Source organism: Mus musculus, chromosome X (assembly GCF_000001635.26).
Source record: "Mus musculus strain C57BL/6J chromosome X, GRCm38.p6 C57BL/6J".
In the NCBI taxonomy this organism is placed as follows: domain Eukaryota; kingdom Metazoa; phylum Chordata; class Mammalia; order Rodentia; family Muridae; genus Mus; species Mus musculus.
Window position 1 is genome coordinate 100323320 of NC_000086.7, and position 17718 is coordinate 100341037.

Genomic DNA, 17718 nt, shown 5'->3' on the forward strand with positions numbered 1-17718 from the left:
CCCTGTGTTTGCTTCTTTTGGACTCTTAGGGGCTTGAAATAAACACCAATGAAAAATATAACTACTGAACAGAGAAGAAAAACAAGAGCCCCAAACAACCAAGGGTGCTTTTAAATACCCATTATAATTTGTTTAAAAAAATGGTGTTTTAATCCCAAATTACCTTGGTATTGTCTTTACCTCACTATTCCTTTCCTCTATTCTCCATACACTTGATATGTAAACACTAGCAAGGTGAAGCAAAAATTTCCATGTTACTAAATAGAAGATTTGAGCTGTGTACAATGGTTATTGTTGGCAACAGTGTTCACCTTTGATCTTCTACGTGCCAACCTACAGAAAAGGGAAATACGATTAGAGCTATTCTATAATTTAGAAGCAACAGTTAATCCTACTTCATTTGTTGTTCAGGACTCTCAACTTAGAAGAGATAGATCTTATATAATTTACATGTTCACAAACATAGTCAGAGCTTTTGAAATGGCAAAGTACTAAGGAAGCTTTGCTATAGCTTTCTGAATCTTGTCTGCATTCTACCACTTCTTTAGTGACCTAGTGCTGTAATTTATTAGGGCAGTTGTTTATGGGTCCAACCACACGGAATTCTCTACATATTAAGCCAGGGGTCTAACCAGCCTGTGCTTTGTCAAGTGGTATTCTAGAAGAAAGTGGCTTCATACATACCTGTTCTCCTTGTAGCAAAACAAATCATGGGCCTGGCCTGGTGCCAGAAAGTGCATAGTGCATAGTGTCATCTTTACAGATGAAATTCTGCACATTGTTATCTTATATTTTGCTAGAAGAGCAGGAAGAAAACTGACTTGGTAATTTGCTACATTCTGATCCTAATCTGCTTAGAAATATGACTTCTTTAAAAGGAAATGGGAACAGAATATGTTTCTCATGATAACCTCATAGTATCTCCTGAAAGGATGTTCAGTTATTGTAAATACAGAAATTTGATTCTCTCTTTGAATTTCAGATATATTTCATCTTTTAAAAATAAGCTACATTGTCAACACACAGACATTGCAATCACAAAGTCACAGCAGTTGCAGATACCTATACAGGGTCTGCATAAGAATGGACCCATCAATAGACTGACATGGATGGAAAGGAGACTATGGGTGGCCCTAGCCCTCACTGATGAACTAGATGCTACAAATAAATTCAAGGAGAGGAGGAATCAGTGACTTCAACTGTGTTCCATCTCATGATTCCAATCCAATGGTCACACAAAGATATGGTTAAACTAAAGGATTCCCAGAACAAAACAAATGGTATCATTGTAGGAAAACTGACAGGATAGGAACAAGTTAAATCAGGATAGAGGGAGAAGATAATCGGTAATCAGAATATGCTTTACATGTATATGTAAAGGGCTTTGTTGGAGCACCTGGGGGAGCCACCTTGGCTACCGGATCCCTCTGAGACTAGTCTATGCAGGTGAGAGTGTGAACTACAGAAGCTAACATCTTCTGGGATAGGCAGAAGCCACACAGATTCTGAGGCAGACCCCATTTTGGGCTCCAGACATTCGGGCAGCTTCCCTGCCAGAGGAGAGGTGTCCACCATGCCCAGGAGGTCTTTGCTGGAGCACCTGGGGGAGCCACCTTGGCTCCCAGATCCCTCTGAGACTAGTCTGCGCAGGTGAGAGTGTAGACTACAGAAGCTAACAGCTTCTGGGACAGGCCCTGTTTTGGGCCTTCATCTTCTGCCAGGAGGCAGGTCTGAACGCCAGATATCTGTGCACCTTCCCTGCAAGAGGAGAGCTTGACTGCAGAGAGTGCTCTAACCACTGAAACTCAGGAGAGATCTAGCTACACAGGTCTGCTAATAGAGGCTAACATAATCACAGGAGGAACAAGCTCTAACGAGAGACAACTATAACAACTAACTCCAGAGATTACCAGATGGTGAAAGGCAAACATAAGAATCTTACTAACAGAAACAAAGACCACTCACCATCATCAGAACACAGCACTCCCACCTCGCCCAGTCCTGGGCACCCCAACACATCCAAAAACCTAGGCCGGGATTTAAAAGCATATCTCATGATGATGGTAGAGGACATCAAGAAGGACTTTAATAACTCACTTAAAAAAATACAGGAGAACACAGCTAAAGAGTTACAAGTCCTTAAAGAAAAACAGGAAAACACAACCAAACAGGTAGAAGTCCTTAAAGAAAAACAGGAAAACATATCCAAATAGGTGATGGAAATGAACAAAACCATACTAGACCTAAAAAGGGAAGTAGACACAATAAAGAAAACCCAAAGTGAGGCAACACTAGAGATAGAAATCCTAGGAAAGAAATCTGGAACCATATATACGAGCATCAGCAACAGAATACAAGAGATGGAAGAGAGAATCTCAGGTGCAGAATATTCCATAGAGAACATCAGCACAACAAAGAAAATGCAAAATGCAAAAAGATCCTAACTCAAAACATCCAGGAAATCCAGGACACAATGAGAAGACCAAACCTACGGATAATAGGAGTAGATGAGAATGAAGACTTTCAACTCAAAGGGCCAGCAAACATCTTCAACAAAATTATAGAAGAAAACTTCCCAAACCTAAAGAAAGAGATGCCCATGAACATACAAGAAGCCTACAGAACTCCAAATAGACTGGGCCAGAAAAGAAATTCCTCCTGACACATAATAATCAGAACAACAAATGCAATAAATAAAGATAGAATATTAAACACAGTAAGGGAGAAGGGTCAAATAACATATAAAGGCAGGTCTATCAGAATTACACCAGACTTTTCACCAGAGACTATGAAAGCCAGAAGAGCCTGGACAGATGTTATACAGACACTAAGAGAACACAAATGCTACCCAGGCTACTATACCCAACCAAACTTTCAATTACCATAGATGGAGAAACCAAAGTATTCCACAACAAAACCAAATTCACACATTATCTTTCCATGAATCCAGCCCTTCAAAGGATAATAACAGAAAAAAAAAACAATACAAGGATGGAAGCCATGCCCTAGAAAAAGCAAGAAGGTAATCCTTCAACAAACCTAAAAGAAGACAGCCACAAAAACAGAATGCCAACTCTAACAACAAAAAATAACAGGAAGCAATAATTACTTTTCCTTAATATCTCTTAATATTAATGGACTCAATTCCCCAATAAAAAGACATACACTAACAGACTGGCTACACAAAGAGGACCCAACATTTTGCTGCTTACAGGAAACCCATCTCAGAGAAAAAGACAAATATTGCCTCAGAATGAAAGGCTGGAAAACAATTTTCCAAGCAAATGGTCTGAAGAAACAAGCTGAAGTAGCCATTCTAATATATAATAAAATTGACTTCCAAACCAAAGTTATCAAAAAAGACAAGGAGGGGCACTTCATACTCATCAAAGGTAAAATCTTTCAAGAGGAACTCTCAATTCTGAATATCTATGCCCCAAATGCAAGGGCAGCCACATTCATTAAAGAAACTTTAGTAAAGCTCAAACCACACATTGCACCTCACACAATAATAGTGGGAGACTTCAAAACACCACTTTCATCAATAGACAGATCATGGAAACAGAAACTAAACAGAGACAGAGTGAAACTAACAGAAGTTATGAAACAAATGGATTTAACAAATATCTATAGAACCTTTTATCCTAAAACAAAAGGATATACCTTCTTCTCAGCACTTCATGGTACCTTCTTCAAAATTGACCATATAATTGGTCACAAAACAGGCCTCAACAGATACAAAAATATTGAAATTGTCCCATGCATCCTATCAGATCACCATGGACTAAGGCTGATCTTCAATAACAAAATAAATAATAGAAAGCCAACATTCACGTGGAAACTGAACAACACTCTTCTCAATGATACCTTGATCAAGGAAGGAATAAAGAAAGAAATTAAAGACTTTTTAGAGTTTAATGAAAATGAAGCCACAACATACACAATGAAAAGATTTCTAAGAGGGAAACTCATAGCTCTGAGTGCCTCCAAAAAGAAACTAGAGAGAGCACACACTAGCAGTTTGACAACACATCTAAAAGCTCTAGAAAAAAAGGAAGAAAATTCACCCAAGAGGAGTAGACTGCAGGAAATAATCAAACTTAGGGGCGAAATCAACCAAGTGGAAACAAGAATAACTATTCAAAGAATCAACCAAATGAGGAGCTGGTTCTTTGAGAAAGTCAACAAGATAGATAAACCCTTAGCCAGACTCACTAGAGGGCACAGGGACAGCATCCTAATTAACAAAATAAGAAATGAAAAGGGACACATAACAACAGATCCTGAAGAAATCCAAAATATGATCAGATCCTTTTACAAAAGGCTATACTCAACAAAACTGGAAAACCTGGATGAAATGGACAAGTTTCTAGACAGACACCAGGTACCAAAGTTATGGGGCATGATGGGGAAGGAGGTGTGGGATGTGAAGCAGTTAGAGGGTGGATGGGGAGGAGCAGGGAAAGGAATATGGAGTGTAAAAAATGAATTACAAATAAAATTAGATTTAAAAAAAAGAAAGTGGGGAAGAGCCTTGAGCACATGGGCACAGAGGAAAATTTTCCTGAACAGCACATGAATAGCTTATGCTCTAAGATCAAGAGTTGACAAATGGGACCTCATAAAATTGCAAAGCTTCTGTAAGGCAAAGGACACTGTCAATAGGTCAAAACAGCAACCAACAGATTGGGAAAAGATCTTTACCAACCCTATGTCTATTGAATAGAGGGCTAATATCCAATATATACAAAGAACTCAAGAAGTTAAACTCCAGAGAACCAAATAACCCTATTAGAAAATGGGGTACAGAGGTAAGCAAGGAATTCTCAACTGAGGAATACCAAATGGCTGAGAAGCACCTAAAGAATTAGTCATCAGGGAAATGCAAATCAAAACAACCCTGAGATTCCACCTCACACCAGTCAGAATGGCTAAGATCAAAAATTCGGGTGATAGCAGATGTTGGCGAGGATGTGGAGAAAGAGGAACACTCCTCCATTGCTGGTGGGATTTGCAAGCTGGTACAGCCACTCTGTAAATCAGTTTGGCAGTTCATCAGAAAATTGGATATAATACTACCAGAGGATCCAGCAATACCACTCCTGGACATATACCCAGAAGATGCTCCAACATGTAATAAGGACACATGCACCACTATGTTCATAACAGCCTTATTTATAATAGCCAGAAGCTGGAAAGAACCCAGTTCTTTTATCATACTACAATAATAATGTTGTTAACAAATGGCATAACCAAAGGACAACACTGTACAATATTCACAATATTCCTTTTTCACTTTTAAACATAAATGAAGAAATATATTACAGTGTATACTATTATGCCATATTTACTCTCTCCACTAACTCCCTTGTTTGTATTGCTTCTCTGAGGTATAGGATGGGACAACTGACCTTTTATTGGCATAATAAACATCTTGAATAACATTCCCATACTTCTGGGGGTTTTAGTACATTTTTCTAGTCATTGCCCATAACTAGACATACTTTTTATTCCTGTTCCATAAAACCTATCAGAATGCCATTATAGAAATAATATTATATGTGTTTCAATTTTAAAGTAAATCATTAACCTTTAACACATTTTTAGTAAGAAAGTACAACACATTTTAATACTGGAGTTGTAAGTCATTGGAGCAGTAAACTGGACTTTGGTTTCTCATTTGAGAATTAGCATTCACATTGCAGGTTTGCAGCCCAATTCCCATGAAATCTTAAACATGTTTATTAATCTCTTGGCTTCACTTGCCATAAAATGCCAATAATGTTGATACTTCGCTGGCTAACTGTGGTAATGAAATAAAATGGTTTTTGAAGACTGATTTTCAAAAACCTGTAAAAATCTCAGTTCGGATTCCCCATATGAACCTGCCTGGTCTCTCCTTGGCTTCAGCCTTGAACTGCTTTTATTTCCTTCTGATCCTATACGAACTCTTCAGAATCATTTCCTTAGAGGTGATCCACCTAATAGGCCCTAATTCACAATGTTTTTTTTCCATTAGAACTTGCTATGTGAAGCCCTAGTTCTTAAGGTATTTATTATTGCCTCCATACTCTTCCACTTTAATGCACTCTGAAATAGAAAAAAATAGAATTTTCTATCTTTTTATGCTCCAAAGTCAAACTCTTCTTTTCTCCTCCCAGTACCTCCACATATAATCAAGTAGAGAAAGATGGCTTAGTAGGCCACCAAGAACAAAGAGTTTTAAGGATATGAAAACTGTCGCTGGGCCACCCCTGGACAGCACAGATGGGCATATGGGACTGGGCTGACCTGAAAGACCTGAGGGTCTGACTGGCCTGCACTATGCTGGTACGAGGCTAACCTGCTGATTCTGCAGAGCTGAGAACTGCTATGGAGAGCAGGTGCTACGGCTGTGCTGTCCAGTTTACCCTCTTCAAGGAGTATGGCTGTAAGAATTGTGGCCAAGCCTTCTGTAAGGACTCTCTTAGCTTCAGTGTTCTGCTACCCCAGACTGGCAACACATAACAGAAAGTCTGCAAGCAGTGCCACACAGTCCTGACCAGAGGATCCTCCAAGTGATCGCCACCTCAGTATAAGAAGTGTGTGGCAGCCTTGGAAGACAAGAAGAAGCCCAGCACTTCCTAGAGCCAAGGCCTGACCCACAAAGACAAAGACATTGCTGAGTGCCTAGCAGGAATTTGGCCGGAAAACAAGCCCAAGTCAGTACCCTCACAAGCAGAGATAGAGGCACAGCTAGCCACGCTGAAGGATGAAGTCCAGGGCCCCATTCCTACCACACAGGAGATGGAGGATCAGCTTGCAGCATTGCAGGGCACAGTCCTGCTTCTTCACACTTTGAGGCTGGCACACCAGGCACCAGATATCAGGACCCAAGGCCAGCAGATGCAGAATCTGCTAACACAGTTGACAGCTGAGGTGGATATTGATGAAAGCTGGCAACCAAGAGCCTCAGCCCCCTCCCCCTCCATAATGACCTTAACAAGGGAGCTACAAGAAATCAGCACACAAATTCCCAGGGGCAGGCCACCCGGTCTCTGGAGGAAGAGAAGAACAAGCTGCTAGCTGAGGCAGCAGTTGAGCTACAGGAGGAGAACAACCAGGCAGGAATAGATCCTGGCTCTTGCCAAAAGATTGGTTATGTACAACAGAGTGACCCTCCAGGACGATCAACACCCAAACAGTGATGAGGATGAAGAGACAGCCATCCAGAGAGTCATACAGCAGCTCACTGAAGAAGCTGCCCTGGATGGGACAAGTGGCTTTAACATTCCTGAGGAACCAGCTCCAGGATCCCAGGCCCAACCCTGCAAGGCAGAGACTGAGGGTCCCCAGGCTGAGGAAGAACTCCCCTGGTGCTGTATCTGTAATGAGGATGCTACTCTGCACGGTGCTGGCTGTGATGGAGACCTCTACTGTGCTCAGGGCTTCTGGAAGGGCCAAGATAACTTTGATCTTAAAGAACATCAGACTTCTCCCTACCACCCCCAACCACCTTGCCAAGAACACTGAGGATAACCTAATGATCTCCTGAGGTGGCAGTGCCACAGCAACCAGCAGCCTGGGAAGAAACCTGGGGCCAAGTCTCAGAGCATCCAGGGGGACAGCAAACCCTGCTCTACTGATGGCAAACACACCCCTTTGTGAGCTACCCAGTCCCTGGAAGGAAGAAAGATAATAACGCTGAGAGGGGGCTGGTGAAAGGAAGAGTCAGGGTGCTCTTCTAAGAGGCTGGCCTCAAACAGAGACAGATGGAGAAGAGACCAGACTGAAGCCAAGAATAATACCTGAAATCTGCTTCCCAGGCACAACCCTGGCCTATAGTGGAGCTAATAAAATGTGTTGAAAAAAAGGAGATGAAAACTAAATATAAAACGTTGAGACAAGATTCCAGCTTTTGTTTTAAATGATTGGTTCCCAAGGGTTTATTGCATTTTTTAAACTAACTACTACATATAAGCCAGTGTGAATTAAGATCTTTAAATATAAAATATATCCCATGCTTAAACCCCCCCAAAGCAATGTAAACTATCTAATTAATATATCTACATTGATTCCATAGTTAAATGAATGTATTTTAAATATATGCTGCTCAGTAAAAAGAAAGTATGAAAACTTCAACTGTGTGTGTATATATTGTATTTATGTATAGTGCATACATACATGTGTATTCAGGTTTACATGCCCAAGTAGGGACAAGAAAAGGATTTTGAATGTTTTGTTCTGTGACATTCCTCCACCTTATTCCTTTCAGACAAGATCTCCACTGAACCAGAGCTATGCAAGCAGCTAGAAAATCCCCAGAAATCTTCTTGTCTCCAGCTTTCTCACATAGAGTGTTGGGGTTGCAAGCGCACTCAGCCACACACAGCTTTTTTATATGGGATCTGAACTTGGGTCATCAGTCACCTCAAATCTGATTTTTATTTACTAACAAAATTATTTAAGGTATTATATAAAATTACTGCTAGATACTGTGAATAAAGCTTATGTGAAATATAATTGAATATTATATTTAGACTTCTGTCCATTCCCAACTTTATTATATATATGAAGATGTTCCACAATCTGAAGGAAAAGAGGATCCAAAATGTGAAGCCATTCTAGTCCCTACATATTTTGGATAAAGAATATCAAATCTTTATAACAATTCTGTAACACTGCTCTTTGTATGTATACACTGATATTTTTGGCTAAAATCTATTTAGTTTATATTTGAGGACTTAGTAACTCTAATGTACTTTATCTGGGGCCTTCTGAAGCCTTGATTGAAACTTTTAATGACTACAATAGCAATATGTGCTTCTTCTAAAACAGAATTCAGCATTAGAAAAGCGTGTATTATAACACAAGGAAATCATCAACCCAGTCTCAGCTCCTACACACTGTCAATATTAACAATTAAATGAGTTTTCTAGATATATTCACTCTAAGGTCTTAGAATTGGAGTGTTAACATTTTTGCTATTCCTTCTCACTTTATCTGATACTATACATGCAATGGAAAGCTGTAAGTCTATGTGTGATCAATCATAGAGATAAAGCAGTGGTTTGTACCACTAGAATAGAATACTCTATTGTTCGTTTGGATTTATTTTCCTGACCGTATCTTCTCTCCCCTCAGCAAAAGACATGCCATTTGGCTTGTATTTATGCTAAAAGTACAGTGAATCCAAATCAATGTTGCAAGATTTTCTTAATACCCTTTGGGGGAAAAAAATCAGAGACCTAGAGGCATACTATAAAACCAGAACTAAAAATCACTGTTTTAGTGTATTGATCTCCAACAAAGTACCTGATCATTTCTCCCAGTGGGTATGAAACAGGCTTCTGAGGGGAGCATAATGATTTGGAAACATCACATGTATCCATTTCACCTTCAGTCATAGGCTTCTCTCTATTCTTAGGAATCTGCTTAACAGGGGTAGTTTAGAAGGGAGAGAAAAGAATCTAAATGTGAGTTTGGGACTATGTGCTGCATCTTGACATTTTTCTTTCCAAAATTCCCAGAGCTCTATACAAAAAACATTAACAGAAAAACAGCTCAGTACCACAGGCATTACAGAAGCTATTTTCTTTGTGCATGCTACTGACTGACAAATTAAAGGATTTTTGCATACTTTTTCTTTACTAGATACCAAATAGTTATATTTCCCTTTTCTTTCCAATTAAGCCAAGTCATCTATTCAACATCATATTCTCAGAAATCACAAAAATGGATTTTACAATTTTAAACCTATTTTTATGTATATGGGTATTTCGGACTGCATCTATGGCTATGTACTATGTTTACACGGTGCTCATGGAAGCCAAGAAGGCATCGGATCCTGCCTTGAATCCCTGGAACTGGATCCAATTCAAGCCTCTTAACCACTGAGCCATCTCTCCAGCCCCTAAAATGGGTTTTTAATCATATGCTATATGATCCCAGTCCCAGCAATAGTTGAGACCTAAAAGAAAAATAAATTTAAAAAAATTTCTTATTGCTATTCTAATGAGTTTCTCTTCCCTTTCCCTTTAGAAAAAAATGGCACACTTAAAGTAGAAATTTGTACCATGGCTTTTCTCTAACCTAACCCTATTTACTCAGCACTTCCAGTTTATTTTTGTTATATATATGTGTGTGTGTGTGTGTGTGTGTGTGTGTGTGTGTGTGTGTGTGTGTAAGTACTATAATATACAGGCTAAGAAAGGACTCCTTAGAATTTCTATCCATAAACTGTTTTACAAATCCTTCCTGGAATCATGGTTATTCACTGTTATATGTGATCCCATGTAAGAATGCTAGGCTTGTTCCAAAACAACAAAAAGATAAGTTGGAATTAGATACCAAAAATCACTTTCAATAATTTTAGATATAGTAGTAATTATGTATTTCTATGATTTCAGTTTATTTTTGCTATATAAAATTACTGGATTTATGAAGCACCATGTGATCATGTCTATTAAACAGAATGATTGTTACACAGAACAGTTAGGTAAAAATATATCTAGAATGCATATCTAATTTAGCCATTAATTGGCCGTGATGCTTAGATCAACCCAGGTTAATGTTGAAAGCACAGGAAGGAAATGGCCTAACTCTAGTCTAACAACCATAAAGATATTATCAAGATTAATACATCAGGAATATATTGGATTATAGAGTACTTGCTTAGCATATGGGGAACCCTTTGTTCAATCCCTTTTCCTATAGAAAATGGGAAAAGTATAAAGAGTTGCCAGAAAATGCTTTGAATATTAAACATTATGTACACATACGGCTCTTCAGATATGATTACATTTTCAGCTTCAACATTCAAAAGAATATTCATTTCCTGTTCACTTCCCTTGTACTGTGAAGATATGACCACAAGGTCCTCTGAGCTTGTCAGTATAGTTAGAAATGCCAGCCTTTGTACAAAGATATATTTTATTTGAGAAAAAGAATATTGTATCACATTATCTCTTATAAAAATTAAAATAGAACATTTTGTTAAAACGACTAGACAAATAGAAATGCTATATTATATGTGGCAAAATTTCTAGGTACCTGAATAATACTTTGCTTACTGAAATATAATGAGGATTATGATAGTTGTTTCCTTTTTTGTCTTTTTAAATTAATTAATACATGCTCTCACCCAGCATGGCATGATGTTTTGGTCTAGATGTGTATTATACAGAGATTTCATTGAGATAATTAAACATATCCCACCAACTTAAGATTTTGATGGTGAAAATGTTAAATGTCCATTTTAACAACTTTAAAATATATATTACATTATTATCCATTGTGGTTACTATATAATATAATAACCAAAATGTATTTCCCCACTATAATCAAGACTTTTTTAATTAGGTATTTTCTTCATTTACATTTCCAATGCTATCCCAAAAGTCCCCCATACCCTCCCCCACCCACTCCCCTACCCACTCACTTCCACTTCTTGGCCCTGGCATTCCCCTGTACTGGGGCATATAAAGTTTGCAAGACCAAGGGGCCTCTCTTTCCAGTGATGGCCGACTAGGCCATCTTTTGATATATATGCAGCTAGAGACACAGCTCTGGGGGGTACTGGTTAGTTGATGCTCACAGTCAGCTATTGGATGGATCACAGGACCCCCAATGGAGGAGCAAGAGAAAGTACCCAAGGAGCTAAAGGGATCTGCAACCCTATAGGTGGAACAACAATATAATCAAGACTTTTTAAAACTAAGTTTCTGATTCATTTTTTGATTTGTGTGCGCGTGTGTTTGTGTGTGTGTATGTGCACACATGCACACATGTACAAACACCACTGTACAGGTATGGATTTCAGAGGATTACTTGCAGGGAGTTGATTCTCTTCTCCTATCAGGCGGGTACTACAGATCAAACTCAGGTCCTGAAGCTTGGCAGAAAGTGTCTTTGCCTGAGTCACCTTACTAACCCTAAACTGAAAAGTTTATAGCCTTTGTTCACTATCTTTCCTTTTTCATATCTCCCTCTTGGGTGAAGAAGGTACCCATCTACCTCTTGCAACCCCTTTTCCTCTATGTTTTTATGAATTCCACTGTTTATACTCAGATTGTACAGTGTTCACCTCTCTGTACCTGGTCTATGTCATGTCACTTAGCATAATGACCTAGGGAAAATACCTATATATAACTTTTGAAAAAAAACTTTGTTTACATATGTGTGTGTGTGTGTGTGTGTGTGTGTGTGTGTGTGTGTTAACCCTCATTATATATGGTCACTACATGCATGCCTGGTGCTCACAGAAGTTAGAGGGCATCAGATCCCCCTAGCACTGGAGTAATGAATGGCTGTAAGCCAACAAGTGGGTGCTGGGAAAACAACCCAGGCCTTCTGCAGAAACAATATGTTTTCTTAACTGAGCCATCTCTCAAACCCCCAGAATTTCTTTTCTAAAGCTGTATAGTTTGAGTTTATCTCTGTCTGTCTGTCTGTCTGTCTGTCTGTCTGTCTGTCTCTCTCTCTCTCTCTCTCTCTCTCTGTGTCTCTGTGGGGGGAGGTCACACAGGGACATTAGAGGTCAGGTGGGGTGGGAGCTGGAGGCATCCACATGGAGACAGGGTGGGGTGGGGAGGAAGTGTGAGATGTGGAGCAGTGGGAGGGTGGATGGTGCAGGAAATGGAATATGGAGCATAAAAAATAAATTAAAAATAACATAGCAATTCCTTTGAATATGTAACCAGAAGTAGAATTCTTAGGCCATACAGTAAATTCTATTTGTAGGGTTTTTTTTTTTAAGCTTCCATACTATTTCCCAAAATGTCCATACCAGTTTATAATCTTACGAAAAACATGTAAGGGTTCTTTTATTCTCATTTTCTCTTGTTTGCCAGCATTTATCATGTATTATTATGTTTATAAAAGCAACCCTGCAGTAGTTTGTGATTGCAGTTTTTATTTTCACTGTCTTCATAGAGACACTGAATATTGTTCATGTACTTGTCCACTTGTAGCTTTCTATTAAGGAATGTTTATTCAAATTCTGGCCTTACTTTGAATTGGGTTGTTTTGTTGTTGTTGAGTCCTTCTAGACTTTACCCTCTTCCTAGCTATGTGGTAGGTTGTCCCTGCTCTCTATTGTTTCCTTTGCTGAGAGAAGTTCTCTATGTCCTCACAAATACTTGTTCCCATCCTTTTTTATTCTAGCCATCCTGGTGATGTGAAGTGTGTCTCACTGTAGCTTTGTTGTTATTTTGTTGGGTGTATTGTGATGCTGAGGATGGAAGCAGTCTTGTTGGATGTAGGGAAGCACCCTACCAACTGGATACATCCATAGCCTCATTGTAGCTCTGATTTACATTCTGTAATAATTATGCCAATCACCATTGGCCAATTGTATCTTTGGAGAAATATAAAGACAAGGCACAATTAATAGTAAACTAATTACAAATAAATATACATCAGAACCTCAACTCATTTTCAAATGAGTTATTACTGTTTCTGTGGTGACATAAGAAAGTCTACGGTATGTTTCTCACTGTATGATTTGATGTTCAGTAGTAACTCAGATGGTTCTCTGATTTTGTGATGAATTTATAGCTCTGTTGCTTCTTGACAAATGTGAGCCTCACTTTGCCATCTTCCTTTCTATTTCGTTTGCCTCCCTGTGGAACTAGATAGTATGAACTTGAAACAAGAAGTCATTATTTCATCGCCATGACACTTCTATGAGGACCATTTCTTTCTGTCTTACACTTAACAAAGATGAAACAATATTGTAGTCATAGAGGTATATCTGTGCCTTAACAGTTAACCAACATATATATGGCCTCTTTAATAATTTATTGAATTTCAAGTTTAGGAGTGTAACTCAGTGGTTGAAATGTTCACAAGGCCTTGGGATCCATCTCCAGTACTGCTAAACAATTGATGGAATTTTGCCTGTAGAGTCTATTCTATGATGTTAGCTGGTAGGCCCTAGCAACCTGTGCTTTCTCTGAACAGCTTAGTTATCGAATGCCTTGGCAAAAGGATCTGCTGATTGCTTTAATATACCAAATCTCTGCCAAGACAAAACTGTTACACATTTAAATCAAAAACCTTATCTCTCAACCATGAACTTATATCACTTTTAAGTAATGTTAAAATTAATTTATTAAAAAAAACCTACTTGACAACCCATTGCGTCGGATAAGGCAGGTGCTGGTGACTGCGTTGTGTGCGGGCCATGGGGCCGCGGCCTGGTTAGGGCCCAGAGATGTCCAGCTACACACGGCAGCAGCGGCGGGGTGTGCCCCCACTATCACAGACATGGAGCCGCGTGGTTCCTGACAACTTTGGCTATGGAAAGGGGAAATGTACTAAACAAGGTCCGTCGGGAGCCCATGAGACGCACTTTGGAGGTGACAAACTTGAAGACCTTGAAAAAGCCAATCCATTCTCCTTCAAAGAGTATTTGAAAACCAAGAACCTCAGCCTGTCAAACGAAGACATTACCACCAGCCGAATTTACCTGAAGGAAGCCTCAAGGCACCCACTGGGACTAAAGCACAGCTCCCCTGCCTCCAAGCCCATGGGATATGGCCTAGATTATCAGCAGCCATTTTGTGAAGACCCAACAAGAGCCAGGAACCTAGAAGAGGATGAAGAAAATGGATGGAATAGAACCTACCTGCCACCTGCTCTGGGGCAGACTCATTCCTCTAGAGCCACACAGAACTCGTCACCCCGTGGCACCTACCTTTCCTTTTTCTCCAACACATCAGAGCTGGCAGGTCCTGAGTCTTTGCCTCCATGGAAGCTGAGCAACACCGACTCCAGGATCTCTCCAGTATTTCCAGCTGGGATTCCTAATGCAGACTTTGCAGCTCATGAAGACTCCCTAGGGGACAGACACCTGCGGACGCTGCAAATGAGTTATGAAGCACTGAAAGATGAAAACTCTAAGCTCAGAAGAAAGCTAAATGAGGTTCAGAGCTTCTCTGAAACTCAAAGAGAAATGGTGCGGACGCTCGAATGGAAGTTGGAGGCGAAGATGATCAAGGAGGAGAGTGACTTCCATGACCTCGAGTCAGCAGTCCAGCAAGTCAAACAGAACCTCGAACTGATGACCAAACGGACTGTAAAAGCAGAAAATCATGTCTTGAGGCTGAAGCAGGAAATAAATTTGCTTCAGGCACAGCTCTCAAACTTGAGGCGAGAAAATGAAGCCCTGCAATCAGACCAGGATGCCAGCCTTACTGTAGTGAAGCAGAGCATGGATGTGGCCTTGCAGAACCTCAGTGTTGTCATGCACAGTGCACAGGCATCCATAAAGCAGCTGTTATCTGGAGGAGAGACACTGAACCTTGTTGCTGAACTCCTTAAGTCTATCGACAAAATTACTGAAGTTAAAGCTGAGGCAGACTCTTAAGAAGTTCTACCTGCCACCGGGTCCCATCACCTCTGCACCGAAGGCACCACACATCTTCCAAATGTGTTCCTATCTATGCCGTCCTCACCAAAGCATTCCACAGCCTAAGCGTGTGACTGGTCATCTGCAGTACGGGGCTCCTTTCTACCAGTTGCACCTAACAGTTTATATGAAATCCCACTGTTCAATAGACTCACTGATTTACTGGAAGACATTTTTATAAGACCCAGAAACTTTTAGAAACCAATAAAGCTGAAACAACAGTTGTGCAAAAAGCTTCTTTCACTGTCCTCTCAAATTTAGCTCTAGGATGAGGTCGGGCTCAGCCTCAGTTTTATCGAGGGGAACACTAAGTGAGCCAGTGTGTAAGTGAGCAGCCTGTACAGAGACGCGTGCCTCACTGAGGCAGCACCACTTGGTAGGTGCTGCTGTCCTCTCACCAGGACCATAGGACCAAGGTCACACACTGTGCACATTGCAAAGCTTCATACACCCTCTACTGTGTGCTGTCAGCTTTGGAAAGCCATTTGGGGCTGTCGGTTTGATGCAGGTTAATGTGTCTGTGTGCCTTTTGCATAGTGCAGTTCAGACTGGAATTAAAGCACACACCCACCTGGGGGCTCAGCACCAGCTCTTTGGGCTGGCTGGCTGGTTTTTGAAGGATAAACAAGATAGAAGCAGCACCCTGTGCTCTGCTGAGGGGTCAAGGTTTAGGGCACACTTTCCTATAGTTTTTTTTAATTTTCCTTTTCCCCTCCTGTTGAGATTGACAGCTTTCTTATCTAAATAAATCCTGAAGATCATTTAAAAAAACATTACTTGACATACCTAACTCATTTATTCTTTAATCACTTATCTAAGATGAGGATTATGAGTGACAATATGAATCTCTCTCCTGAAACCACTGACACCATATCTCTTGGCCAAAGAATGCCAGTAAGTAAAAGTCACCAGTGTACGACTGAGATAGAGCTTAGTAGCACAATGCTTGCCTGGCATCCATGGATCCATGGGTTTTATTCTGAGCACTGCAAATAAAAAACATAATCACTAGTGCAGAGAGAAGACACACACGGGGGTGGGGGTGGGGCATTCTTGCCATTGTTTTTTGAGACTTAGAGCTCTGCTATTGCAAGCTCCAAAAGGACCCTGCTCTCACCAACGTTAACTTCTACTCTACAGTAATTGTGAATGTCAAAACTTGCTTTAGACACAAGGAGCTAAAGTTTCCTGACACTTATTTCTTTTATTAGGGAAAAACAAAGAGCTTTACAAACCTACAAAGAAGTATTGTGTAGAAAAGAAAGTTGGCTCAGACCAAAAATGATCAGTTTAACATTCAAAAAATTTCTAGTGCATGCCTTTCTAGTCTAGAAAAAAAAATCTCCATCTCTGAATTTCCTTAGAAATTCTTTTGCTATCATTTATCCCTTCAACTATTGCTACTGTCACAGATAACCTTAAAAGTTCCTGAAAATGCATTCTGAGGGTGTTTGGTTCTCTGCTGAATTATAAATAAATAAAAAGAATAAAAATGCTCTGCTCTAAATTAATCGGGCTTCTGCATCATAGCCCCTCTTTCTGAAGCTCAGGAATCTTTATGGAAGAGAGGGCTGAGAAGACTGTAAGAACTGGAAGCCATGGAAGACGATAAGAAAGTATTTTGTGGCCATGACAGGGCAGCTGCACACATGAACTCATGGCCACTATGATTGCCTTCACAAGATCAAGCAGCCAAATTCTAGCACATACACTGGAGGGGAGCATGAAGTCCTGCCCTAGGTAAAGAGGTATTAGCAGTTGGTAGCTGCTAGGGAAGGACATGTTGGTTTTCTTCAGGAATGCGACCCTTGGCAGGTCATGCTGCAGTGGATGACCTGCGTCCCTATGCATACACTGGCACTGAGAGGACTAATGAGTTTTCAAAAAGAAAGCAATCAAAGATGGTAAAGCAAGATGGTAGGAAAATGGGGAACATTTTGGAGGGGAAGAAATTAGGGGTGGAATTGACAAAACACATACATGTATGGACTTCTCAAACAGTAAAAGCAACTAAAAACAAATACAATAGTCCAGCTATATCACAAAAGCAAGGCTGAATGTTGGAAAGAGGAAGCAGATTGCTGTTTTGTTTTGTTTTGTTTTTTAGCAGTTCCATGTGAGGTTTATTGAGAAAGAAACGGGCAAGGTGGTGGCAGAAAGAGGAAGGGTAGTGGGGAGAGATTTTGAACTTGAGAAACACTGTGATGTTAGGCTCCATGGGTTTCCTGTTGCCGCCAAGATAACTCAGTAGGTCTGTACAGGATCCTCCCATCCAACCACCAATAGGCACAGAAGAAAAACTGCTTAGAAAAGCCCATCTTTTATAT

General features: G+C 40.1%; 1 protein-coding gene and 2 pseudogenes across 9 annotated transcripts in view; all 3 read left to right on the top strand.

The window, feature by feature from the left end:
• Window positions 1-17718, top strand: part of Eda (ectodysplasin-A) — a 425155-nt gene that overhangs the window by 347714 nt on the left and 59723 nt on the right. The gene's annotated exons all lie outside the window — the stretch shown is intronic.
• Gm14829 (predicted gene 14829) lies at window positions 6242-7706 on the top strand (annotated as a pseudogene).
• Window positions 14125-15546, top strand: Gm14828 (predicted gene 14828; annotated as a pseudogene).